The sequence below is a fragment of the Leopardus geoffroyi genome, chromosome C3 (assembly GCF_018350155.1).
Source record: "Leopardus geoffroyi isolate Oge1 chromosome C3, O.geoffroyi_Oge1_pat1.0, whole genome shotgun sequence".
NCBI lineage: Eukaryota > Metazoa > Chordata > Mammalia > Carnivora > Felidae > Leopardus > Leopardus geoffroyi.
The window spans coordinates 49,136,396-49,163,561 of record NC_059338.1 but is presented as its reverse complement, the minus strand read 5'-3'; the positions used below and the strand labels follow the sequence as shown (position 1 = coordinate 49,163,561).

Sequence of the window (27,166 nt, the reverse complement as noted above, 5' to 3'; positions counted from 1 at the left end):
TTGCCAACGCTGGTTATTCCTTTGACAGTTTGATTTTGATATGGTTGAGGTACTTGAGGTTCGTTGAGCTTCTTGATGTGTAGGTTAATGTTTTTCATCCTGTCTGGGAAGTTTTCAGCCATTATTTCTTCAGATAGTCTTTTGCCCTTTCTTTTTCTTCTGGAACCCCAATTACACGTATGTTGGTACACACATGTTCACACAATGCTACATATGCGTGTGACCCTGTGGATTCCAAGGAATGTGTTGGAGTTTTTCAAAGCCCTATAAACGTTTCATTCTACAGATTTGCCTTTGAAACTTTTTGGTTAGCCTACTGTTTACCCCAGCCGTTATCCATCACCTCAGGCGTAAAGTGATGTAGTTGCCTCTAGTTGTTGTTGACAAACCTACCAGGGTAAAAGGTTTTTCACACTGAGTAAGCTCCAAGATAGGCCAAATCAAGAGAGTTTTGTCAGTGGGGCCTGTCAGGAAATCAGCAGACAGATGAAATAATGACAGTTCTCTGGGGGTGAGGTTTTGAAGGTGTTCTAATCCTGTTTTGTCCCCTCCCGTGGTTGGCAGGTTTGTAGTTTTCACTACAATTGGAGACTCTTGGTTTTCAAGGCCACCACAGAACTGGAGGGAGTGTACATTAAAATGACACACAGTTGGGGCCCCTGGATGGCTTGCTTTCTGAAGTGGGATTAGGGAACCAGTAAGGCACAGGCTGTGAATTGTTATTAAGAAATCAAGGGGCACCTGGGTGGCTCAGTCGGTTAAGCATCCAACTCTTGCTTTTGGCTCAGGTCATGATCTCACGGTTTGTGGGATCAAGCCCCCCATCAGGCTCAGCATTGACAGCACAGAGCCTGCTTGGGATTCTCTCTCTCTCTGCCCCTCCCCCACTCATTCTCTCTCTCTCTCTCTCAAAATAAATAAACTTAAAAAAAAAAAAAAGGAAATCAGTATTGGGGCACCTGGGTAGCTCAGTTAGTTGAAACGCTGATCTTGATTTTGGCTCCGGTCATGATCCCAGAGTTGTGGGATCCAGCCCCACACTGGACTCCATGCTGAGCATGGAGCCTGCTTAAGGTTCTTTCTCGCAGGAGCTCCTGGATTCAGTAGGTTGGGTGGCCGATTTCAGCTCAGGTCATTATCTCACGGTTCATGAGCTTGAGCCCCGCGTCGGGCTCTGTGCTGACGTTCAGAGCCTGGAGCCTGCTTCACATTCTGTGTCTCTCTTTCTGTTTCTCTCTCTCTCTCTCTCTCTCAAAAATAAATAAACATTAAAATATTCTCTTTCTCTGCCCCTCCCCACCCCTCTCTCCCCCGGTGCTCTCTCTCTCTCTAAAATAAAAAAAAAGAAATCAGTATTGAGAGTTACAATTTTGAACAGTACATTTTGTTTGCCACCAATCTCCTGGACTCCCAGCTCCCCTCCAACTAGTCGGGAGTTTGTATTTGTCCTTTCCATTCACATCCACTCTGGATGGGCCAAGGCCCAAAGTAAGCCCAGGTCATAAGCTTCCATTGCACCCACTCAAGGTCTAAGAGAACAGATCCCAGTGCCTGCCTTGACCCACCCATTTCTTTTCTTTCTTTGTCAACTCTTTTTTTTCTTTTCCTTGGATTACCTAAAGCTGAGTTCATTGAGATCTCAATAAGGTCATATTGTAATTACAAATTCACAACAGGTTTTCAGTTCAACCGGATGAATTTTCATGGTGCTCACAGAGGATGCACTCACTGAGGGCATCTCAATGGAATTACAGTTTGATAACCAAACAGAAGCACAATGGAAGATTGTGGTGATTAATACAGCCCCATTCACAGCCACCCAAAGATAATCCACTGTTCCCTGTGATTTGAATCCATCAGAAGGAAAGGCGGGGAAAGAAAGGATTTGGTTCCAGCAATTGGAATAATTCTAGGTTTATCTCATGGTGTGTGTTTGGGTTACTGAGGTTAAAAAACTCCTGGTTGGACCTTGAACCCTATGGGAAGCTGCTGCCTGTCCTCTCCTTTGCCTTTGGAGGCTTCCCCACTAGAACACAGCAGATCGCTATTGCTAAGCATGCTCTCCCCACCCTTCCCTGACACTCCAAAAATAACCTCTGCTGAGACCTTCCCTTCACACACATGCATGTGCAGAGTCAGGCGCACACGCACACACACACACACACTCACAGGAATAGCTCTAGCCTCTGCCTTTGTCCTCTACTTTGAACTTTTTCTCAGGCTTCCCCACTGGTCTTCCTTTAGCTGTATACCTGAATTCTTTCTCTCTATAACATGGTTAACAGATGTCTATCACTAGACCATCAGGTTTCATTAAATTTTCAAAACTTAATTAAACACTTTTTGGAGATAGTTATAGATTCACATGCAGTGGTAAGAAATAATACAGGGAGATACCATGTGTTCTTCACCAGGTTTCTCCCAGTGATATAACATCTTGCAAAACTATGGCACAAATGGCAGCCAGGATATTGACTGGCATAATCCCCGGATCGTACCCAGAGGTCCCCTGTCTCACATGTGTGCATTTGTGTGTGCACATTTAGTTCTATTTTATCATAAGTGGCAGTTTGCCTATCAATTACCATCTCTCATGTTAGTTTTGTATAACCCCACCCATCTCCCTCTCCCCACTCCCTGCTCAGCTCCCCAACCTAACCACTGATTTGTTCTCCATCACTATAATTTTGTCGTTTTCAGGAGTGTTTTATAAATGAACTCATAAGGGGAGACTGGGTGACCCAGTGGGTTAAGCATCCAACTTAGGCTCAGGTCTTGGTCTCCCAGCTTGTGGGTTCAAGCCCATGTCGGGCTCTAGGCTGACCGCTCAGACTGGAGCCTGCTTTGGATTCTGTGTCTCCCTCTCTCTTTGACCCCCCCCCCCCCAACAACGCTTGCTCGCAAGCGCTCTCTCTCTCTCTCACTCTCTCAAAAATAAACATTAAAAAAATGATCTCATAACATATGTAACCTTTTGGGATTAGCTTTTTTCACTCAGCCTAATTCCCCTCTGATCCACCCAAGGTTTTCTGTATATCAGTGGTTTCTACCTGAGTAGCAGTCCCAGGTATAGATGGACATTTGATTTAACTGTTTACCCAGCGAATATCTGGGATATTCAGGATATCTGGGTTTCCAGTTTGGGACTAATTGGAATAAAGCTGCTATGAACATTCATATACAGGCTTTTGTGTGAACATAAAACCTATGTTTTCATTTCTCTGGGATAAGTGCCCAAGAGTACAGTTGCTGGGTCATGTGGTAATTGCATGTTTAGATTTATAAGAAACTACCAAATGTTCTCCAGAGTGATTATATCTACCAGCAATGTGTGAGTGATCTAGTTTCTCTGCATCCTTGCCAGCAATTGGTATTATCACATTTTTTAAAAACTTTAGCCATTCAATAGGTATACAGTGAAATCTCATTCACTCATGAAAAATCTAATTTTAAAAATCTATTTAATATTTTAACTTTTATTGATTACTTGCACAGCTTTCATAGATTTTTATTTTTTAGGAGCTTATTTACAACTGAACAATTGTGTGAAGCACTGAAAAATTTCAAATAGTATTTCACATAATTTCATTTCACTCATTTGGTCACACATTTTTCAATATGCTAAAAATTCTATCAGTGCCGGCTTTTGAGACATGACTTGATGTACAATATTGAAACCCTTTGGGGGCGCCTGGGTGGCGCAGTCGGTTAAGCATCCGACTCAGCCAGGTCACGATCTCGCGGTCCGTGAGTTCGAGCCCCGCGTCAGGCTCTGGGCTGATGGCTCAGAGCCTGGAGCCTGTTTCCGATTCTGTGTCTCCCTCTCTCTCTGCCCCTCCTCCGTTCATGCTTTGTCTCTCTCTGTCCCAAAAATAAATAAACGTTGAAAATGAAGAAACCCTTTCAACAATTGTCAACTCAAAAGTTAACATGACATATACTGACTGTATGAATAACGTAGTCAAATGACTATTCCGGCCTTTGTGGGCCTATTATAAAGGGAATTGCTTTGTCCACATACCAATTATGTTTCTGTACATATAAAATAGTTTTCTTTTTTTAAAGGTATATATTTACTTATTTATGAGACAGAGCAAGGGTGAGCGGGGGAGGGGCAGAGGGTGAGCGAGAATCCCAAGCAGGCTCCAAGCTGTTAGCACAGAGTCCAACGCGGGGCTCAGTCTCACAAACCTTGAGATCATGACCTGAGCCGAAGGCAAGAGTCAGCCGCTTAACCGACTGAGCCATCCAGGCGCCCCATAAAATATTTTTCTAATTAAAAACTTCAACTATGAAAAAATAGACACCTGGCTATTTCTCTTCCAGCCCTTCCGAAATGAGGATTCACTTAAGCTGCCTCCCTGATTCCTCTACTCCATGCAGGCCATGTCCTACCCCAGCTTTCAAGCCGTCATACCTGTACCTCAGAGAGAAAAAAGAGGTAAGGGGGGGGGGGGAAGGCCCAGTGTTTCAGGCTCCTATTTGTCTGGGAGGGGAATCTGACATTTTTAGCAGAAGACTAAAACGTTTACTTTGAAAAAAGTAGAGACCCAGTTGCCTAGATACTGTCAGGAATACAGATCATTGAATCTGTGGGTGGCCTTAGTTGCTTTGTCCCTATCTGAGTGTCCAACGTGTTTAGGGGAAAATGAGACCGCTCTAACAAACAACCCATACCTGCTTGGGCTTTCTCTGTGGCCCTCTGGGTGTGTAGGTGTGTGCATCACATACCCCCACATATGCAGGTAATGAATAGCTTAGTATAAAAACTCTGCAACAAATATCAATTCTGTAAATTACCACGGAGTCCTAATTGGGTTTGCTAGCAAAGCAACTTCTCTAAAGACTATAAATAGTAGGCACGTGCCTCCGTAAGCAGTGCAGCTATTTCTTTTTTAATAAGGGATTCTCATGTTACAAGGACATCACAGATTACTGAATAATTTATTTAATGGTACATGGTATGAGCTTCAGTCTTTGCCAGTGAGCTCATGGCCAAATGTCTAAAGAAGATAAGGTGAGCAAAAGCTAGAGCTCAGGCTTGGGTGAGCTGCTTTTTTTTTTTTATTAGATATGTATGGCTATTACAGCCCTGTACACATATTTTACTTGATATGATCTCAGCTTCAAAGGTTGTAAATAGAATAGAGGCACCACTTTATTACTGACATTTAGCTAACTCATAACAATGCACTCAACACACAGCACTGAGAAATAAAGAAGAGAATGATGACCTCGTCTACACTTGGTGATTTTAACAAAGGGCTGTGACGTGTAGGGGAGTGTTTGTTCTCTATGAAAATGTAGGGAACCAAGAGAGGGCAAAATTCAATAAGAGGATGTTAGATTTGGAAAATGGAAACAAGAAAAAAAGATGTTGATGGCTATTTTTCTGTGAACCTCTATTGTTATCGTTTCAATGATTTGCAGTTGAAAAACAATTACTTCTAAGCTTACAGATCTTCGACCATTTGCCTCGAAGTATAAACAACTCTCAGGTGAGCACAGGTAGCTTGGAAGACAGGTACCCTTGCCTGTCAAATGTAATTTTGATGAAAATTAAATTTGTTTAAAAAGAAAATTTAAATTTGACGGTAGAAAGATGGCAAAAGGCTGGAACAGGTACATAACATAAGAGGAAATTTATATGGACAAAAAGTGTGGCAAAGGGTGCTTTGTTTCGCTGACCAGTTAAAATTTTCAAGTCCGACTTCAGCTCAGGTCATGCTCTCACGGTTTATGAGTTTGAGCCCCGCGTCAGGCTTTGTGCTGACAGCTCAGAGCCTGGAGCCTGTGTCAGATTCTGTGTCTCCCTCTCTCTCTCTCTCTGTCCCTCCCCTGCTTGCACTCTGTCTCTGTCTCTCTCAAAAATAAACATATAAAAAAAATTTTAAAGAAAATAATAAGTGCTAATTAGAATGAAGAATAATGAGAGCAACTGCCAGGGGGAGTTGGCATTGAAGCAATGATTTTAGAAAGTAGTTGCCGATATCAACTGAGGTTGAAGATTCGCACACTTCGTTCCCCGTTGAAGAAATGCCATTATGGGAAAAATGCCCTAGAGGTGGCTGTATATTCTATGCACCGGGACATACGCAAAAATGTTTTTAGAGACATTGCTGAGAATAGTGCCAAGCTGGAACCCAAATGTCCACCCAGCATAGAAAGACTAAATAAGAGCTACAGCCACTGTATCAGTGAATTTTACAGATCTCAAGACACAAATACACAGAGTGAGGGTTCATTGGCAGAAGGCTCCTAAACAGGCAGAACTAAACTCTGTCGTTTAGGGGTGCATATAGAGACAGTAAAAGTATAAAGACGAGCATGGAAATAATTATAACAAAAGTCAAGATAGTGGATACTTTGACGAGAAGGGAAGTATTGTGACCAAGAATATTGAGACTTCTGCACACTAGAAGTGTTCTTTCTTCACCTGGCTGTGGTTCTGCTGATTTTCACTTTATAATTATGTATTGAACTGGGTGCTGATGTTTAATGCACTTTTATGTATGTAGGTTATAGTTCACACCCACCTGGCCACGCAAAATGCTTTCTAACCGTACCATTAAATGCTAAAAGATCAGGATTTTAAAAAAGAAACTCCTGAGTTCAATGTAATGCCATTAAAAAGTAAGCTTTAAGTATTAAAAAATAAGTTTAAGTGCAAGTTCAGCTGAATGAACATTTGAAACAATAAGCCAACTCTTCCTACATAGTTCCACAAGAGCATTCTGTAATGCCTGCGGGGAAGTCAGGCCGGAAGAGAGGAGATCTCCAGAGCATTGGCCGCCAGAGCAGAGGCCCCTCCCAGCCAGCCCTGATGCTCAGCAGCTGTTTCCCTGGGCAATTCTCTGGGCCTCGTTCCTCATCTGTAAAGAGGATCAGACCGGATTAGAACTCCTCTGAGAGTCTCCTACTATATTCTTGGGAGTTCTCTGTGGAAACTTAAAAAAAAAATTTTTTTTATAGAAATTCTTTTCGTTTTGACAAGTATCTGAAGAATATGAGCATCATCTGGGGCATCTGTAGGTCCGCCTTAGAACTGACAGTGCTACCTTCACTCTGGGTTTATGACTATATTGGGGCCAGATGTGCCATTTTGTCCTGAGCCAGTAAGAAGAAAACATAGGTGACCTTAATGAGTAAAGTCTGCATTTGCCAAATGACCTTATGAAAGGCTCACAACCAAAGTTTTCACAGTTTGAAGGGACAATGTTGTGTGAGATTTGAGTCATGGGACAATGCCTGACCCAAAGAAGGGACTAGGCACTCGAGTAACAAAGCAAGGGGTAGTTTCCTCCACAAAAATCACCCCATCTGCCTCCTTAAGTTAACGTTGTTACCTCTTACTGGTTTCCTATTTGGTTTGTCAAAATTGTGAATTTGTTTTGATTTAGTAACTATTGAAGTTACAAGCCCATGGGACGTATGCCCAGTTTCATGTTTATACACACTTAGCTATCAGTCTTATAAAAGTAATTTACATCAACACTGGAAATCCTCAGAAAGTTTTTTCTTGAAGGCACCACATGTTATTTGAATTTAAGCCACACTGAACCCTATGAACTCCACTAGCCCTCCTGTGACTTTTGTTTCCATTTTGGAAGTCAAGCCCTTTCTAGAGCCAGTGTGAGGCTGCCTGGGATCCAACCCTTTTCCTAAGTAGCAGTAACTCTCATTGGCAGGCGATTTTGCTTCCTGGGGACATTTGAAAGTGTTTGGAGACACTTTCCATTGTCACAGCTGGAGTTGGGGGCTAGTCAATGGAGGCCAGGGATGCTACCAAACGTTGTATAGAGCACAGGACAGCTGCCATTGGAAAGAATTAGCCAGGCCGTAAATGCTAATAGTTCCCAGGTTGAGAAACCCTGATTTCGTTCTCTACAGCTTTAACTTCTATACGAAGAAAATTTTCTGGGTCTTTTCCCAGTTAATCAGAGTAAGGCAGTAGTAGTCTCCTGTGACTTATCTTTCACAGCACCTGTTTCCTTCCACACAGGCAAGCAAGCAAAAACAATCCCTCAGGCATGAAGTCTGTTGCGTGACTGGCTTGATTTAAGGGTAGAGGTTTGGAGGGGTCAGGCATTTTGCTATTTTTTTGAGGCAACCTTATTCCTGGTCCTCCTCTCTCAGGTCCCGGTCTGCCATCTACATAGAGTCATTTTGCCTGATGTTTATAGCTGGTCTCTGGAGGGAATGTGGTCTCAAGTGATTCTCAGAGGAAACCGCTGGAAACAATATTTGAACAGAAATGGTAACGAGAGCTTCAAACAGATCAGAGTGGTTTCAGACATCTGAGAAATGTGGGTCAGTCTCCAAAGTGGACCTAAGGGCCCACGTAGTTGTGTGGTGATGGGCCTGTACTGGCCGCTGAGGAATGTCTATCCCCTTGCTGTCTGTCCCCGTGTAATTATTATATTAGTTCATGTGGATCCTGCTCTATGTTCCTAGGTCCTATCTCATCTTCCCTATCAGATGTTTAACTCTTTGTGGACAGATCCTTCCATGTCTCCTGTTGTCACTGGAACACCACCCGACATGCTCAGCACGGTGGCCGGCTCTGTGGGCGGTCAACAGTGTCAGTGAGCTATGAAAAAAACAGGCCAAGTGGCATTTGGGGAAGTGGTTTCCCAAACATTGCCTGCCTCCTCTCCAGCCCCTCGTCCTGTTCACCTGTTATTCCAGTGACCAGACTCCAGTCAGAACCAGCCTCTCAGCTTTGGAAGCATTAGAATCTATAGTGTTCTCCTGACAAGAACATAGCCCTTAATCTCTAGGAACAAAAAAGGGATTGTGTTCTCCCTCCCCAGGTCTGGGCAGGCTGCGTAGGGTACAGTTGGGGTTCTGAGCACTGCTCAGTCTCCACCTCATCTAGTCCCCTCCCTACCGCAGTGCTACCACAGGGTCACCGAGACTGCTGTGGGCAAGTCTCCATCCATCCCTGACAACCAGTGATACAGGCACCTGACTGGATGCCTCACATCCTGCCTAAAACCACTACCCTTCCCCTCCCCCACATCTTTCTAAAAAAAATTTCCTCTGTCTAATGTGTAGTCTTTCAAAGACACAGTGGAGGCACCATGCCTTTAGTACAACACATGTGCCCCCTGGGATGTGGCAAATATGGCCCTTATCTCCTTCCCCGGACTTTGCAGTCAAGTGCTCTACCCCTGAGCTATACCCCCTGGACTTTGGAGGTCTGCTCAGAGCCCACAGCTGAGAGGAGGCTGGAGCTGTTGTGGGCAAAGACAAGTCTGAGGGCGCAGGCATCTCTGTTTGGCACACACAGCCTGCAAAACTCCTTTCCCTGTGGGCTCTTGGGTGCCTCCAGCTGCCTGGGTCCTGCATACCTGTGGGCCTACGGGGCTCAAGGAGGCTTACTCGAACAGGCATGCAAACTCTGGCTAAAGTAGCAAACCAAAGGCAAGAGCAGCTGGGCATGGGCTGTAAGGGGGGATGAGGCCAGACCACAGAAAGGAAGGCCCATCGCGGGGTCAGAGGTCAGAGGGCTGCTGAGCACAGCAAGTACCATCGTAGGAGACAGGTTAGCGGAAATGGTTCAGAAGACCCCGAGAGAACCGGGCTGGGGGCTCTCTTGTGGGATCTAGTGGTGTGTTCGGTCTAGGGGAGGGGAACGGAGAGGGAGACCCACTTGGTAGCATCAAGAGGATTAGACAAGACTTGACCAGTCCATTTTCGCCTGATTTACAGTTTACTTTTAAAGTTTATTTGTTTATTTTGAGAGTGTGTGTGAGCAGGGGAGGAGCAGAGAGAGAAATAGACAGAATCCTAAGCAGGCTCTGCACTGACAGTGCAGAGCCCGAAGTGGGACTCAAACCCACAAACCGTGAGATCATGATCTGAGCAAAAATTTAGCCTGACTTAAATCTAAGATGTTCAGACTTGGTTGTGGGGAAGGCAAAGAGCAGTTGGAGTTTTTCCTGAGTTTACCCCAGCACAGTGGTGGCCTGGAGCCCAGCCTGCGATTCCAAAGGGTGAACTGGACCCCGTGCTGGCCAAAGCATGGGCGGGCCCCCAGCTTAATAGTGGGGACTGGCTAAACGGGGCCCTCCACCCAGTGTGAGGCAGATCCTGACTTGAGCCTGCTATGGTCATGTGCAAAGCGCAACCTGCTGCCTGGTCAGCCTCGCCAGGCACTTATGAGGTACGTCCTACAGCTCCCACCTCTCCTCCAACCCTGGGGGCGGGTGGCACTCCCTGCACCCCTGCCCTGTGAGTGGGCCTGGGAGGGGCAGGGCCGCTCAGAGGTCTGAGATCTGTGTTGTAGGCAAGGAGGATGGTGAGAACCCACCTGTGAGATGGGGTCTGACCAGTGCAGTGGTCCACAGTCTAGGTTGTAGCTGATCTGGGCCCCTGTTCCCCCTTCCCCTGGCAGCCAGGTTTTTGTTCTTGTCATGGTGGATTAGCTCCCTAAATAGAGGTTGCACAGAGAAAACAAAAGGAGGAAAATGGGGAAATTAATAGCTCTGGTAAAAGATCTGGTGGGGAAGAAAGTTAAAACCAATTGACCAAATGAGAGTTTGATGATCCCATACACTCTCTGGTCCTTTTCTGATACATAGACAGGGATCACAGTTAAATGCTGGGTGTAGGCACAAAACACACTTCACACCCATTCGCCTACGAATTCTCAAGTCTTCGTCTTGAAAGCTGGTGGGCCCAGGGCTCAAGATCCCCCCCGCCCCCACTCCCGCCCTGGGACTGATGCCACCAGGTGGTATCGTGCATATGACCCGCCTGCAGGCTGAGTGACAGGACGCTTTTCCTGTGAAGACAACTGGGTAGTAGCGACACGGAGCGTGTGTGCTGTCTCACTGGCACGGAGGAAAGACACAGAGATGAGCTGCAGGAGGGGAGAGAGTGGAGGAGGCAGAGAAACGTCTCTCTTTACGTCACGCTCTGGGAGAACGCTAGAGTCCTGAAGTCTGGCCCCGAGGGATCACCACATTTTAGAGGAACATCAAGGAGCAGATCTGAGTGGCGGGGACAGGCCACACCGTGAGAGCCCCAAGTGCCCCTCTGGCAAGAAGAGAAGATCTTGCTGCCAGGAATCTCAGGGCTAGAATTCTCTGCTAGTGGCCTATCCCCTTTCACCTTTTTTATTCTTCATCTTCGCTGGACTTATCGCTCAAAAGGAAAAGCAAAGCTAGACTGAAGTTCCAGAAAGAGTCTCTATGGCTTCTTTAAATCAGGTGGGCTGTGAACCTGTAGGAAACGTCAAAACAGAAACCAAGGGAAGAAAGAAATCTCTTCTGCACCAGCAACTGTGCCATTAAGCTCTATTAGTGTATGGGATGTGGGGCGGAATTATTGCTTCCATCCGAAATCCAATTTCTACTCCACCCATAATGGCTCTCAAGAGGCGACCATGCTGCCCTACTAGTTCAGGTGACCTGAGCCTGCTCTACTAGTACAAATAACAACACTGGCTGACTTTCTGCCCAGAAAACTAAGTGCATCCAATTTAATATAATGCCCACACCATATACCTTTGGCATACAGCTGGTGACTATCGGGAAGCATGGAGTTGCAACTCAAGTCACCTCAGTCAGTTGCAAAACCCCCCTTGAGTGTCAGGCAATAGAAGGAGAGCCAAGGGAAGGAACGTTTCACACTTGCGTGGCCTTTTTACAGCTGCCTTTACCCACACGGTTGCATTTGCTGCTCACATCAACCTCCAAAGAAGACAAAACTTATGGCCTTCATTTCACAAATGAAAACAGTGGTCTAAGAGCAGTTAAATGACTTCTCAAAAGCTATATTCTAAGAGGTAGAACCTGGATTAGAACCAGGGTGCTCTCACTTTAAATTCAGGACTCTTCCAGCGATGGCCATGGCTTTTAAACTGTGTACCCCACAGAACATCCTTGGGAAGGAAGGGAAGCCTTGCATCCTTGGCTCCTGCTCAGGTGGGAACAGCTCCAATTTCATTTGCTTTATGTGTTGGCGTTCCATTCAAGGTTTAAAATAGATTGAAAAGTCACTGCGCTCTGCCATGATGCCTCCAGTGGGGGGCTAGGCCACAGGACAAGGAGCCCACTTGGAATGCACACAAAGAAAGGAGGGGGTAGAGATACCGGCACCCTGGGTAAACTCCCTGCACGCCCAGGCCCTGCACTTCAGATCTTCTCGTAGGGAAAGAAACAGCTGAGGCTTGTCAATTTGGGGAGGTACTTCCTGGCTTGACATCACAGGGTCAGCTTTGTGGATCTCATCCAGACAAATCTAAGGCCCTCAGCAGACTCTAAGTCACAAGCCGCCTAAGTTTAATGAGCTGTTACAGCCCCGTGCCTGGTAAGCAATACTTCCAGCCTTCTCCATGCGCTGGCTCCAGTGACATCTATGCTGATCCCAAAGGCTGGCTTATTCCGGGTGTCACTTCTTCATGGTATGAGGCCACTGAGGGGGTCACCCTCACCAGCCTGAGTCCTGAGACCTCCTAACAGTTTGTCCCTTTCTTCCGAGCTCTTCTTTCACATGGCTCTGTGAAAGTGCTCTCTGACCACTGTTCTGATCTTCCCAGGAGCCCTGCATTACACCTGCTAGTTTTAGCTTCTCCAAATGGAACTGCTTAGAAACAGCCTCCTTCTCTTCCCCAGCTTCCCAGCTGGCAAATATTCTGGCTTACCAAGGGCCCCCTGGAGCTGTGTAGAGTCAGGAAAATCCTTTAAGGTTTGGTTTTGACCCTTTAAGCTGGACCCTTAAAAAGCTGCTTGCTACAGATAAAAGACAGGTCTAAGGTCTGCCTTGGCAGATCATTGAGGTTGGTGGACCAAATGTAGGCTTTTGTTCAGATTTTACAAAGCACTTACAGCTTGGTTTTGTCATTTGTTTTCACATCTCTCTCTCTAAACTGTGTGTAATAGGGGCGCCTGGGTGGCTCAGTCGGTTAAGCGTCCGACTTCGACTCAGGTCATGATCTCGCGGTCCGTGAGTTCGAGCCCCGCGTCACGCTCTGGGCTGATGGCTCGGAGCCTGGAGCCTGCTTCCAATTCTGTGTCTCCCTCTCTCTCTCTGCCCCTCCCCCATCCATGCTCTTTCTCTCTCTGTCTCAAAAATAAATAAATGTTAAAAAGATTTTAAAAGTAAACTGTGCGTAATAGAAAGAAGTCAGACCTGGATTCGAATCCCAGCTTTGCATTGACAAACTGTGACCTTAGACAAACTACTCAATCTCTCTGAACTTCCTTTCTTCATTTATATAAAAATGATAATACACTGCACAGGGTTGGTGTTTGTTTTTTTAATGAAAAATTAATGAAATAAATCTATAGAATACTTAGCACAGAGTCAGATTTCAATAGATGCTAGTTTCTTCTTTCTCCTTAAGGATAAAACCCTAAACTTATCCATGTCTGTTTTCCCAAAATCTAGTACAATGGCTAGTACATAACATATTCTCAGTGAATGTTGACAGTATGAATGAATAAATAAGGAGTGAATCAAGAGGGCCTACATGAAATTGATAGGCCATGGGAAAAGTTGCCAAAACAAAAGTATTAGTAATTAAGAGTGAGAAATCTATCAAATGCTCCAAAATGTACCTATAAATGTGTTCACTGTTGTGTTCTTTATAATAATGGAACTTTTGAAATAACCTAAATGTTCAACAAAGGGGACTGGGTACATTAATTAAAGTAGTTTAATTTTTAAATTTTTAATTTTTAATTTTACAGAGAGAGAACATGAGCAGGGGAGAGGGGTGAGGTGGGGGGGGGGGGGAGGAGAGAATCTTAAACAGGCTCCACGCTCAGCATGGAGCCTGACACAGGGCTTGATCTTATAACCCTGGGATCATGACCTGAGCTGAAACCAAGAGTAAGACATTTAGGGAGCTTGGGTGGCTCAGCATACATGCTTTCTCTCTTTCTCTCAAGAATAAATAAATATTAAAAAAAAAAAGTGTTGGATGCTCAACCAACTATATAAACTACTATATTAAAGTAGTTTAATATAGGGTCACCTGGGTGGCTCAGTCAATTGAGTGCCCGGCTCTTGATTTAGGCTCAGGTCATGATCTCATGTTTCATGAGATGGAGCCCCACTTCAGGCTCTGCACTGACAGCAAGGAGTCTGCTTGAGATTCTTTCTCTCCCTTTCTCTCTGCCCTTCTGCTCATGTGCACGCATGTGCACCTCCCCCCCCCAACAAATAAATAAACTTAAAAAAATAGTTTAATATAAAATTCTATGCAACCATTTTCAAAATGTAAATTTTAGAAGTATGTTCCACTAAAATATCCAAAACATGTCTTTAGGTAAAATGGTATGTTAAAAAATTGTACTCCTGTAAAATTATATTTCAAAAGAAAGAAATGCCTGGAAGAATATTAATAGACAATGGTTATGTCTAGATGGTGGAATTATAGCAAGTTTTATTTTGTATACTGTATTATCCAACATTTGAATTTTTATAATCAGGAAAACAAATCAGGAAAACAAATTTCTTTTGGAAAACTAAAACACACAAACATAACAACCAGTGACAGATTTTTTTTGGTTGTAAATGTCAAAACCCACTTTAAACCCACATAGATGCAAAGGAAAATGTATCTGGAAGACTATTTTGGCTGCAGGAAGGTTGTGGTATGGCTGGACCTCAGGAATAGGTAGAAACAGATCCAGCACACTGCACCTCTGGGTGTGGGTATCATCCCTTCTACTGCAGGCCAGCTTCCTCCACATGGCAGGAGATGCCATCTTGATGAGTTCAGAGCTGCTAGTCTCTGCCACAGAGAGAAAATGAGCACCGTGCTCTGTGGTCTCTAGGTCGTGAATTCCAAAAATACACTGCAATTGGTCCCACTGGATCGAATGTCGATCCCTCGCACAGTTGCTGTGCCCAGGGCATGGCGGTGTTCTGTAATTGGTCCACCTTGTGGCTCATTTCCATCTTTTGGTCCATCAGTGTGCCCAGCAGGCAAGGTCCTGTCAGAAGAGCTTAAATAATAGGTTGAGAAATGATGGTCTCCTTCTCCCTACACCCTTCTGCTGTGAACTGATATTTCCTTGGAGGTGAGGGAGACAGGATAGGACATTCTGAGTGTGTTGGCTTAATTTTGGTTTTCAGAGGAGGGCAGGGGGAGGCTGGAAGTAGAACGGTGGCCAGGATTAGACTATCCAATTGCGTTATCAACATCAGATGCAATGGGTGAACTTTCCTGACATGTCCTTGTGCTGGTGTGAAGATTCATCTGAGTCCTTGAAGAGCATATGGCTCAACCCAGGGGCTACGTGCTGGCTGGACAGAGACAGCAGCTTTTGTTATTGTAATTCCCTCTCTTCCTGGGCACCGCCCATCACTTCCATATAAGTAAGGAGAAACAGATCTTCTAAAGAATGATGCATGTTCTTAAAGTATCTTGCATAGAACAGCCAGAGCTCAATAAAACATTCAGTGCATTCCCTGCTTTATTTACTTACTCAGGAGGTGGTGATTTCATTTATTTCCAAAATAGAGTGAGTGTGTCTAGAAAATAAACATTTTAAAATACTGTAGGACCTCATGATATCATGGCTTACTGTTATAATTCAATTTGTGATAAGTTACTATGTTGGAATGGGATCATGGCACCTCTGGTGGTCAGGAGCTATGCTTTAGCCATCACTGAGCCCCAAGGTAGTGCTGGTCCACAGTAGGTACTCAGAGGTTAAGGATGTTCAAAAATCTAGTGGTTCATTCTTTTTTTTTTTTTTTTTTTTTTTTTTTTCAACGTTTATTTATTTTTGGGACAGAGAGAGACAGAGCACGAACGGGGGAGGGGCAGAGAGAGAGGGAGACACAGAATCGGAAACAGGCTCCAGGCTCTGAGCCATCAGCCCAGAGCCTGACGCGGGGCTCGAACTCCCGGACTGAGAGATCGTGACCTGGCTGAAGTCGGACGCCCAACCGACTGCGCCACCCAGGCGCCCCACTAGTGGTTCATTCTTAACAGACTTGTTTCCTTGGGTCTTTCTTGCTTTCTTTCTTTCTTTCTTTCTTTCTTTCTTTCTTTCTTTCTTTTAGTGTTTATTGATTTTTGAGAGAGACAGACAGACAGAGCATGAGCAGGGGAGGGGCAGAGAGAGGGAGACACAGAATCTGAAGCAGACTCCAGGCTCTGAGCCATCAGCACAGAGCCCAACACAGGGCTCAAACTCACAAGCTGCAAGATCGTGACCTGAGCCGAAGTTGGACCCTCAACCGACTAAACCACCCAGGTGCCCCTCTTTGGGTTTCTATTGTGGTTTTTTTTTCTTCCTTTCTGACTTTTTTCTCCTTTTTTTTCCCTGTATAGTAAGGATACCATCCATTTCCCCACATCTTCTTGTTCTTGCAATAAATCATTTTCAGAGGCTCATTCTTACTCTGAGCCTTTGGGATGATGTTCCCTTTACCTTGTTCTACAGCATTTCCCCACATAATTCATTTTTTGCCCTTTTACCCATCCTTTTGATCAAGGTAGGATCTATCCTCCTACCAACAGAGAAGCTATTTGGACTGCCTTGGGTTGGGCTCACTATCCACTTGAGCATTGGCTGAGCACTATAGATGGCAGTGGGTTCATGGCTACACCTCCCAGCCCACTGTCAGCAATTGTCTTGTTCTTGTGGGGGGTTTAGTCTAGCCTCCTAGCAAAAACATTGCCCTGGAGGCTCTTCTGGCCATCAGTCTATTTCCTTTTGCCCTAAAACAATATGGCACAGATGACATTATATTTCTAAGATGCACAAAAGGATTTTAATGTGGCATCATATAGAATCACATGTCTCATCCCTCCATAGCCACTGCAGTGAGAGCACATTATAGCACATTTTGTTTATACTGAAACTTAATTATCATTGAGCACTGAGGGGGGACAAAAAGAGTATTCTTGCTTTCCTGTTTAGTATATAAAGAGCTATGGAATGAAAAAAAAAATCTACCAAAAACCATGACAAGTCTGGCGATTTTTATCCCATGTCCATGGCCATGTGTCATCACTATGCATTATTCACCTTGCTTTTCAGTATGAAATTGATTTTTAGTTGCAAGTAAAGGGATATGCATCAACAGCTGCCTAAGTGGTAAGGACATTTGTTTTTATTAAACAAGAAGTCCAGAGGTATGGTCTCAGGGATGGTCTAACCACATCATCAAAGGCTCAGGCTCTCTCTCTCCTTCACACTCTGACTTAATAGGCATGTTGCTTTTCTTCATAATGTGTATTGCTTCACAGACTTCGTGTGGCTACCTTAGTTCCAGGCATTACATCCATATTCCAGATGGGAAGGAGGAGAAAGGGATCACAGCAAGCTTTTCTGCAAGTCTGTCCCTTTTATTAGAAAAGCAAACAGTTTCTGGAAAATTCCCAGCCAACTTTCACTTTATGCCTCATTGGTCCCAGCTTGTAACACTTTACTCCTAGCAGCAAAGGAGGATGGAACAATGAGCATTTTGTAAAGAGAAATCGTGTAACCATGAGTAGATTGGATTTATCAATCTTAATTCATTCCCCAAGTCAAGGGATATTGCTGCTACACACCACCCACCTCCACCACCACCCGAACAGAATTAGTGTTGTGTTAGCAATGACTGCTGCTGACAGTCCAGGGCAACCTTGGCAGCATTATTTTTAGCTGCAGTGATGGTGGCTGTAGAACTGACCGGTGCTTTTCTAAGATAAAGGTACTTTGAAAAGAGTGAAATGACGTATGTTTTTTCACAAATTTGTGTGTTATCACTGCGCAGAGGCCAGGCTAATCTTCTCTGGATCGTTCCAATTTTAGTATATGTGCTGCTGAAGCGAACACAAAATGAGGTCTGGTTCTGATCACTGATAATAAATATGGAGTCAATGGAATGGAATATTATCCAATACAACATACTTTAAAAATGACAGCATGACTTACTGAATTGAAGAAGACTACAGAGAAAGCAAATCAAATAATACTTATACAATCTTCCTTTGTGAAAGCAAGTAATTTCTGAATCCAATATAAAAGGAATCACAAACACCATTTGCATTGGTGGTTCAAATTTCTCCAAGCAAGTAAATTCTGAGAATCACAGACTTCAAACATCCCTTTCTAGTCTCTATTTCTACTGAATTCAGAGTGAAAGGTATTTCTTGGGTTGTGGCTTCTTCTACCCAAGCAAAGACTACAGAGGCCCATTGCCTACTTCTGTTTCTTACCCCTGCCATTATTGTCTCTCAAGCTCACCTCTTCGTAAGGTTAATTTTGGTGTTAGAGGTCTCCTATTAGTGCTCACAAAGTGAATGGTACAGAGTTAAGGTGTCCAACCATCCCAGATTCCTAGGACTGAGGCTTCCCTAGGAAGCAAGATTTCAGGGCTAAAACCAAAACCATCCTAGGCAAACTAAAATGGCTGTCACCCTAGGGATGATCACCAACATGAAAGGGGGTGAAGGAGAGGGAGTTTGAGAGGAAGGAAGGAGAAGGAGGACCTGGGAAGTCATGGCCATTCAACCCAACTTTAAATTTCATGGTTTTTCTTTCCATCTTAATAACTAGGGTTCCTGCACATCAACTCACGAGTGATGCTTGAACTCATCATTTCTTCAGGTTCTTTACTCTTCCAACCTGTACCTAATTGCCTCAACCTAATTGCCTCCCAATTCTGCCCCTCTATCAATGTTTCCCAATTCCTATTCCCGGTCACCAGACTCAATGGCATTGTAAGTGAATGCTATGAAGCCCCCTCTGATCCGACACATAGCAACGATAATGAACATGAGAAAGAGAATTTTACAAGTCATAGCCACACTCAAAAATGAGATACATATATGTCCTCAGTCCTGGAACAGAATCAAAATGCAAAGCAAAGAGGGGCTGATCTGAGGCTCTGGATCTGGAAGTAGGTAGTAGGAACTGTGAGTTTGGCTTCTGCGGATAAAAGCCCGCCAGAGGGGAAAGGAGCTCTGTGGGAGGCACGGGAACCAGAGTCATGCTCAGAGCTCACAACCGGAAACTGGGGCAGGGCTTCCCTGGCTTGTGAAAGGAAGCCTGAGGTGTAGCTTAGCCTTTTAAGAGAACCAGGCTCAAACAAGAACCCCATGTTCAGAAACACATAGAGAAATACATAGAGAAAAAGAAAGGCAGGGGAGAAAACACTCCTACATATGATGATCCTGTAAACTCAGTTTTAAAATTCATAAAGCTAATACTAAGAAACAGCCAATAAAATCAATAACTGTAATATGAGTTTTTCCAGAAAAAAATAATAAAAAATTTTGAAAAAGACTTGAAAATATGTGTGCATTTAGAATCCTTGAAGAGATCAACGAAGGCATTACATCCTTACAAAAAATACATGCCAGTGATCTGTTATGCCATTAAAACAAATAAGTACAGGTGGATATAAAATTAGAAATTAGGAAGAAAAATATAACCATTGAAAAATTTTAAAGACTGTAGGGTAGTTTCCAAACTAAATGTAGTTGCACAGAGAGGATTAACAAATTGGAATTGGGAGGAATTCATGCAGAAGGTTACAACATCAAAGGGGCCATACAAATGAGAGAGAGAATGGCAGGTGTTGTGGTTATGGACTGGGGGCTCAGGAAGGGCTTGTCAAAGCAGACATTTGGTTTTGTTGTTGTTGCTGCTGCTGCTGCTGCTGCTGTTAGAGAAAGAGAGCATGCACATGAGAGGAGGGGGGAGGCGCAGAGGGAGAGAGAGAATCTTAAGCAGGCTCCACACTCAGCACGGAGCCCAAAGCAGGGCTTGATCCCATGACCCTGGGAACATCACCCAAAGCAGACATTTGAACAGCTACCTGACCAAGTAAGGATGTGAAGGTAAATAAATATAAATCAACTTCATAGACACCCAGCAGTCATAATACCTATTTTCCAAGTGGCTCTAAGAATTAAATAGTATGCGTAAAAACACCAAGCCTAGTGCCTGACACTTAATGTATAACAAATATTAGGAAGCTCTACTTCCCTTCCTAAAAACCCAAGTTAAAAGAATAGAATTTAGCTTTTGGCCTCCATATTGAGGGGGCTTCGGCCACTTCTGCTCCAGCCCAGCATCATTCCCAAGGGACTCGAATTGGGTGATGAGTTTTGGTTCTAATAATGGTGGATTCAGCTCTTTGTGACAAAGCGGCTGGAACACTGTCAGCTGTTCATGTGCCTGTTTTCTCCGTCTGCTTCTCTCCCTTGAGAACAAACTCTGTTTTCCCCTCTAGCATTAACTAAACAAGCTAGTCATGGCCAAACTGTAGAGATGACATTTTAATACATCCAGGCAGCCTGGCTAGTAGTTTCTTTGCAAATCTCAAAATTTCATCAGCACGGCTCTGGGCACTTCTCTGTTATGTCTTGTCTGGGGCCTCAAAGGAACTCCTGACAGAGGTCACGAAGTGGGGAGAGACAAAGCCACCCTCATTCTGAGCAGCGAGCCTTTTCGACTCACAGGCCCCTGATGGAAACATTCCCTCATGAAAAGAACAAAATAAGACTGGTTCACAGCGAACAGCAACAGAATGTTCTGTCGGACAGAGAGCAGCTTCTTGGAACGTGGGAATCTGAGAGACTGGATTGCATTCAAAGAAAATGCCCCTAGAGTGATAAAGAGCAAGTCCTGGGGGCTCCGCAATGTTCAAGATTCCATGCTCTAAACAGGGGTGGGGTTCCCTGCCAAGCCTGGGGTGGGGCTGGTATCCTGGAAACTGGACTAGGCTGGGAAGTGAGACCCCGATGGTCAAGGACACTGGGGGTAGCCGCTTCTTCCTCCCCTGAGAGAGACAGAAAAGGGAGGCTGTGACGAAGCACAAAGGAGTAGCTGGGGGGTGCACCGTGTGTTTGTTTTTCTAGCCAGAGGAGAGAAAATGTGCCCCACCCTCTCTGAGTCCTCGGTCAGGAAAAGGTTGTTTTCAGAAGGAAAGAATGAAGAGGAAGAGGAAACATCCCTTTTTGCTGCAGCTACGAATGGCTTTTGCTCCCAGGGGCGAGGCAGGCTGACGGCCACTGGGTGCTGTCCAGGGAGCCCCCTGGGTTCTCGGTCCTCCCCCCTCACCAGCGCAAGTGCCCCCGCTAACAAGTCAACAAACAAATAAGTCTTCCAAAAAAATAATAAGTCTTCCCCTTGTTTACTTTGAGTTTTTTTTTTCTTTTTTAAAAACTGCACCTCTCATCAAGTCTGAATTATTTAAAAGAAAACAATAAAGAACTGAGCATTGCAACTTTGGCTCTGTTGGAGGTAAACGTTCATGCTTGGAATGGAAAAATAACAGGAATTGCAGGGATGAGCGCTAGGATTCTAACGTCTCCCACGTCCCACAGCGCATGTATCCAGTGATATCTTCTGAACAGGAAGAAGGAAAAAAAACCCTTAAATTCGCATCACATGAGAAACAGAAACAAATCAGATGCTTGGGGTGAGATTAGAGAGGCAGTTCCTGCACACGGATGGGATGAGTGTGGTGGAGGCGTGAGAGGAGGCACACGTGCTGTCTCCTGGGTGGTCTTCGCACACGTGCAGCTGCTGAGTTTTCACTGTGCTCATCCATCTCGCGCACACAGTGTGGAATGTACCCTTACTGAGGTCTCCGTCCCTATGGCAGGCAGGCAGCGGAGCCATCAAATAGAACTTCAGACTGAGAGTTATCAATATTTATTAGGCCGGGTCCCTGCATCGCAGCAGACTCCTTACTTGTCTTTCGATGAAATTCACACAGGGCACCATCACAGCAAGTGCACGTGGATTAGATTCCTGGGGGGCAATCATTTTGCTGGTACCCCCAAATCACGCCATATAACCACAGAGACTGTGGTATATATATAACCTGCCTACCCACAGAGACTGCCACAGGGTATATGCTCGAGTAACAAAATAAGTGGTAAGTTCCTGGTTAAATCCTTTTTAAAACTAGTTCCTCATTCAAGGGGCGCCTGGGTGGCTCAGTCAGTTAAGTGTATGACTTCGGCTCAGGTTGTGATCTGCCGGTCCGTGGGTTCCAGCCCCACCGCGGGCTCTGTGCTGACAGCTAAGAGCCTGGAGCCTGCTTCGGATTCTGGGTCTCCCTCTCTCGCTGCCCCTCCCCTATTCACACTCTGTCTCTCTCTCTCAAATATAAATAAACATTAAAAAAAATTAAAAATAAAAATTTTAAAAAAGGAAAAAAGAAAATCAGTCCCTCATTCGAATTAGAAATACTGCATTGATCTATTTTCTTATGCTTTGATACTTACGGTTTTTTTTTTTTTTTAATTCACCTACTTTTTTTAAAGTTAACTACCTTTCCTCATGCGATTCTCCACAAACCACAAACGCTTGTGGCAGCCAAAGGAGTACCTTGAGGACGGACGTGACTGTAACGCTAAACACTTTCAAAGGGGTTTGCAGGCAACATGCTCTCATCCTCTTTCTCCCTGTGCCTCAGCCTTATTTTTAAAAAGGCCTTTGTTGCAGACGTAGAGTAGAGCTCAGGCACTTATGTCCATGATTCCCAGAGAGGATTTCCAGAAAGGAAACTACCTGCTCAGTATTATTACAGAGCAAAATAGCAATTAAGCCAAACTAGAAACCGGAATTCACTCATTCCAAGTGACCTTTTCGAGAAGCACATTTTTAAATTAAATTAGACTACATTGAACATCTGTGTGTGGGGATTTGTTTTGTGCAGTTCTAGTTAAGTGCAATCATACAAGTTTCACGTTAAAAACACAATGGGGAGCAGAAGCAAATAATCCAATTTATCAAGTTTAGGAATATTCATTTAAATAGCAAATAATTTGACACTGGATGGAAAATTTACTGTGCCTCTTCTTGGACAAGACTCAGGAATGATCATTACTCCCTTGTCTCCTGAAGAAATCAATAGTGACTTAGCAGCTGCTCTGTTATTATAATTCAGCTACTTTATTTCTATTTTAATCAGAGAAGATTACTTTTGACCAAACTGCATATAATCGACACTGTATGAACTCTTCCAGTTAATGAGAAATGATTCCCTCTGTTCATTTGATGTTTGTGCAAAGCTAATTTATCTTGACCAATATTATGCTAATTATACAAGTGCAGTTGGCTCTTGAAATTTCTGTTATGAGAGCTCTTGAAAGTACAACACAGAAGAAAGAATAAAATGGAGCAGACATGTAATTAGGGAGATTATGAAAATCCTTTCCCAGGTATCAAAAATGCATTTGAAGTGTAGGAATTTTGTTCTTTGTGTTATGATGCCTGATCCTTCAGTTTTATGGAGTAAAATATCCGATGCCCACAGGGGCCGGGAAAATAAGGTAGATGAGTGAAACAGGCAGGGTTCTAGTACACATGCTTGTGTCGTGTCTGAGGGAGCACCTTGGAAGCTGGGACCTGGAGGGGGCGCTCTCTCCATCTAAAGGAGGCCCCCGCCTCAGTGTCATATGTCATAAGGGATGAGGCTTAATGTGGCCAGAGAAGCCAAAAATCTGGATGTGAGTAAAGTATCCTGATTTTTAAGTGGCTCCAATTTTTTTTTTTATTGTTGTTTTTTTGAAATACTGGGCTAGATCAAATAAAGTTTATCAGAGGGTAGGATCCAGTATGGGCTGCCATTTTGTGACCCCTGCTCCATTCCATATAAAGGTCATTTTAGGAACCAGAGGCTTAGAGATGGTCTACAAATTAGCTAGAGGACCCACCAGGTGGCAGGAAGACATAGCCCATCTCTCTTGCCTGCTAATATTTCCAGAGTCAAAAATTGCTGTGGATCTGTCTGGAATCTTAAAGAACAGCTGTCCTCTTGGCCCCACCAACTGCTGCTCCCCAAGTCCTAATGCAGCCAAACCCTGAGGAGACCTCCCTCTTTTTCTGTCATTGTCAGACACAGATATGCCAGGAAACTTGAAAAATAGACAATTTACCATGCCATAACCCACCAGCACCCCTGCCCAGCACCCGCCCTCACGCCCAGGGCCACTGGGGAGCCAATCCGTGGAGCATGAAAGGCAAACAACCTTGACCCTGCTTCCTCCTTCCTCTGGTGTGAGGGCACTTGGTTTGAGGTGGAAAGCTGCTGAAAATGAAGACTGCCCATGCCCCGGCATTGGTTCCTGCTGTAACTGGAAGCAAACAGGCCACCTGGGCAGATAACTGTTTTAGAATCAAGGCCCCGTATCAAGTATCATCAAGGTCTACTTGATGCCGATAACCTGTGTCTGAGGCCTTAGCTCCCGATCCCCTGCTTGGCCTTGCCCTTTTCAGGCCAGTAGCTGTCCTGCTCCCCAGTCTGGTTTTGACCCTTACACCATTGCTCCTATCCACACTGCACAATTCCACCTGCCTCCTACCCAACAGAGACTCCCTATTGGTCCCCTCATCTGCTCGGCCCAGACTTCCCTGGCCCAGCCCTAGCCTCTGCTCCCAGCTTCACCCAGGCTTATCCCACCCCATCCTATCCATGCTTCTGGGACTGTCATGCCCCCCCCCTACCCCCCAGAGCTACATTTCCTCACCTCCGAAGGCCTAGAGCTAAAGGCAGCACGCAACATGAATCTGTGACTTGAGGAGAATGGGGATGGGGAGAGACTGCTGCTCATTCCCACTGAGAATTAGCAGGACAAGATAATTCTAAATTGTAGCAGGAGGAAAGGGTGTAAAATACTAGAATTTATTATCTGGGAAGATTGGCAATTTTTCTGAGTAGACGAGAAAGTCCAGTGCTTGAAATGGGGATTGACTGGGAGTAGGGACACCTGCCTAGGGCCATGGAAGAAACAGATCGGCTTCAAGACCAGCCCTCCAGACTGTCCTGTCCTCTTCCTAGCCAGCTGGAAATGGAGGTATCCTTTTAGGAAAAAGTGGGGGCTCATTTAAGGGGGGTTTAAACAAGGCCATGTTAAGCCAGTTTCCATAATGCCAAATTGCAGGAGGACATCATAAATTGGTGAGAGCCCCTTCTGGGAATTCATGAGTCTGACTTGTGGTCTAAGCCTGTGGGAGTTCAGACAAAGTACCTGATTTCTCCAGGTCTCGAACAACACGAAGAATACAGAAGTTGGATTAGACGAACTATGAGTTACCTAAGGTGCCGTAACAACCCCTTAGCAGCTTAAAACAACAAATATCTATTATTTCACAGATTCTGTGAGTCAGCAACCCAGTAGCCGAGGCCTCGGACTCAGGGTCTCTCTCTCTCTGAGGCTGCTGGTAAGGTGTCAGCTGGGGCTGAAGTCCTCTCAGGGTTCAGCATGGAGAGATCTGCTTTCTAGCTCACTCAAGAGGTTGTCAGCAGGATGCAGTCTTCTGAATCCCAGAGTAAGAGTCTTGGTTGGAGTTAAGAGCCCCAGTTCCTTGCTGGCTATTGGCCAAAGGCCTCACTCAGATTCTTGCTACATGGGTCTCTCCATAGGGCAGCTCACAGCATGGTGGCAGGCTTTCTTTAGCATGAGTAAGAGCTGGCCAGCAAGATGGAAGTCAGAGTCTTTGTGACAGCCCGCACTTTTGAGGTATTCTGTTCCTCAGAACTGAGTCACTAAATCTAGCCCACACTCAAGGGAGGGTAGTAACACAGGCAGGACTACCAGAAGGCAGGAGTCACTGGGAGGTATGTTAGAGGCTGCCTACCATAGATTATCTTCAAGGTCTCTCAGATTCTGTGACTCCACCTCTTTCTCCCCCAGAAGGAAACAACAACCACCAAGCCTCTCAGCCAAAAGTCCGAAGGGCTCTGACATATTCTACACCTGGAGTTAATCAACATGAAAAACGTAGTCAGATGGGAAAATCATTCTTATCCCCAAGAGCTAGCATGTGACAAGAAGGCATTTTCTCTATTTCTATGCCATTGATCATCAGAGGAGTCTACTGGTAGACTGAGTATCTTTCCAGAGTAGACAGGGAAAATTTGTTTTTGTTTAGATCTCTTCAGAACCAAAGGCATTGAGGTCCACCTATCCAAATCTAGGTTGATTTGAGGTAAATTCCTGCATTGCTAGAACTATTACAGTTCAAAGGTCTCACTTTCTTTACAGAACAATCAAAGTCATGGATAATCCCCAGAGCCTCTGGGAAGTCCTTTTATTTCCTCTGGAATAATGTGACTTTCTTAAAACTTCTGAAGCCTGTACAGGTTATACCGTGGCGGGGCTCACTTCTGGAGAATAATCTAGGCCTCCCAATCCTGAGGACTGTTGGGTTGATTTGAATTAAAGGAGATAAAGCTCCCTTTGCAGAAAATGGAAACTAACGTCGCCGTGTTTTTCCCTCACACAAGACGCTTGTAGAGTAGTCATGGATTCTTTTTTGAAATCTGTTTTAATCAATCAGAAGTCCATATTTCCTTTACTAATAGCCCTCTTTGAAATTGTGGTCATCATGACCCTTCATTTTTAATGACTCTAAAGGCTCTTTGCAAGGCTCCATCAATGTGCTTATACATATTAACTAATTCGGAGCCTGCAGCAAAACAGCCTCAGTAGTCGCTTAGGCTCTGTATGAAAAGGCTGAGGTCCATGTTCCTATTTACGATTTCTAATTCTGAGGATTCCTGAGCAATGCGTTTTGAGTTTGCCAGGTTTTTTTTTTTTTAATTGTTTTTAATGTTTATTTATTTTTTAATTTTTTTTTTCAACGTTTATTTATTTTTGGGACAGAGAGAGACAGAGCATGAATGGGGGAGGGGGAGAGAGAGAGGGAGACACAGAATCGGAAACAGGCTCCAGGTTCTGAGCCATCAGCCCAGAGCCCGACGCGGGGCTCGAACTCCCGGACCGCGAGATCGTGACCTGGCTGAAGTCGGACGCTTAACCGACTGCGCCACCCAGGCGCCCCTAATGTTTATTTATTTTTGAAGGAGAGAGACACAGAGTGTGAGCAGGGGAGGGTCAGAGAGAGAGAGAGGGAGACCCAGAATATGAAGCAGGCTCCAGGCTCTGAGCTGTCAGCACAGAACACGATGCGGGGCTCGAACCCACAAACCGTGAGATCATGACCTGAGCTGAAGTCAGGTGCTTAACCAACTGAGCCACCCAGGTGCCCCGAGTTTGCCAGGTTTTAACTAATGCCCTTTGATCTTCTTTCCATCATACTTAAGAATCTAAGACTTCCAGGTATTTTGATACACAACTATCAAAGCTTTTTTATGTGTAGTTCCTCATTCATTCTCTCAAACTTTATAAAAATAGGGATTGGAGTGCCTGAGTGGCTCAGTCAATTGGGCACCTGACTCT

The 27,166-nt window shown here is 44.7% G+C and overlaps 1 long non-coding RNA gene and 1 other non-coding gene across 3 annotated transcripts in view; one reads left to right on the top strand and one right to left on the bottom strand.

Annotated features, from left to right (window-relative positions):
* LOC123585009 overlaps positions 1-21,090 on the top strand; it is a 40,651-nt gene extending 19,561 nt beyond the window's left edge. For both annotated transcript variants that reach the window (XR_006705838.1, XR_006705837.1), the window contains 2 exons: positions 4,327-4,441; positions 20,828-21,090. This is a non-coding gene — a long non-coding RNA (uncharacterized LOC123585009). The remainder of the gene's footprint in view (positions 1-4,326; positions 4,442-20,827) is intronic.
* On the bottom strand, positions 17,689-17,795 carry LOC123587050. Its single transcript, XR_006707120.1, has one exon. It is a non-coding gene; the product is annotated as a U6 spliceosomal RNA (small nuclear RNA).
* Positions 21,091-27,166: the final 6,076 nt, after the last annotated feature.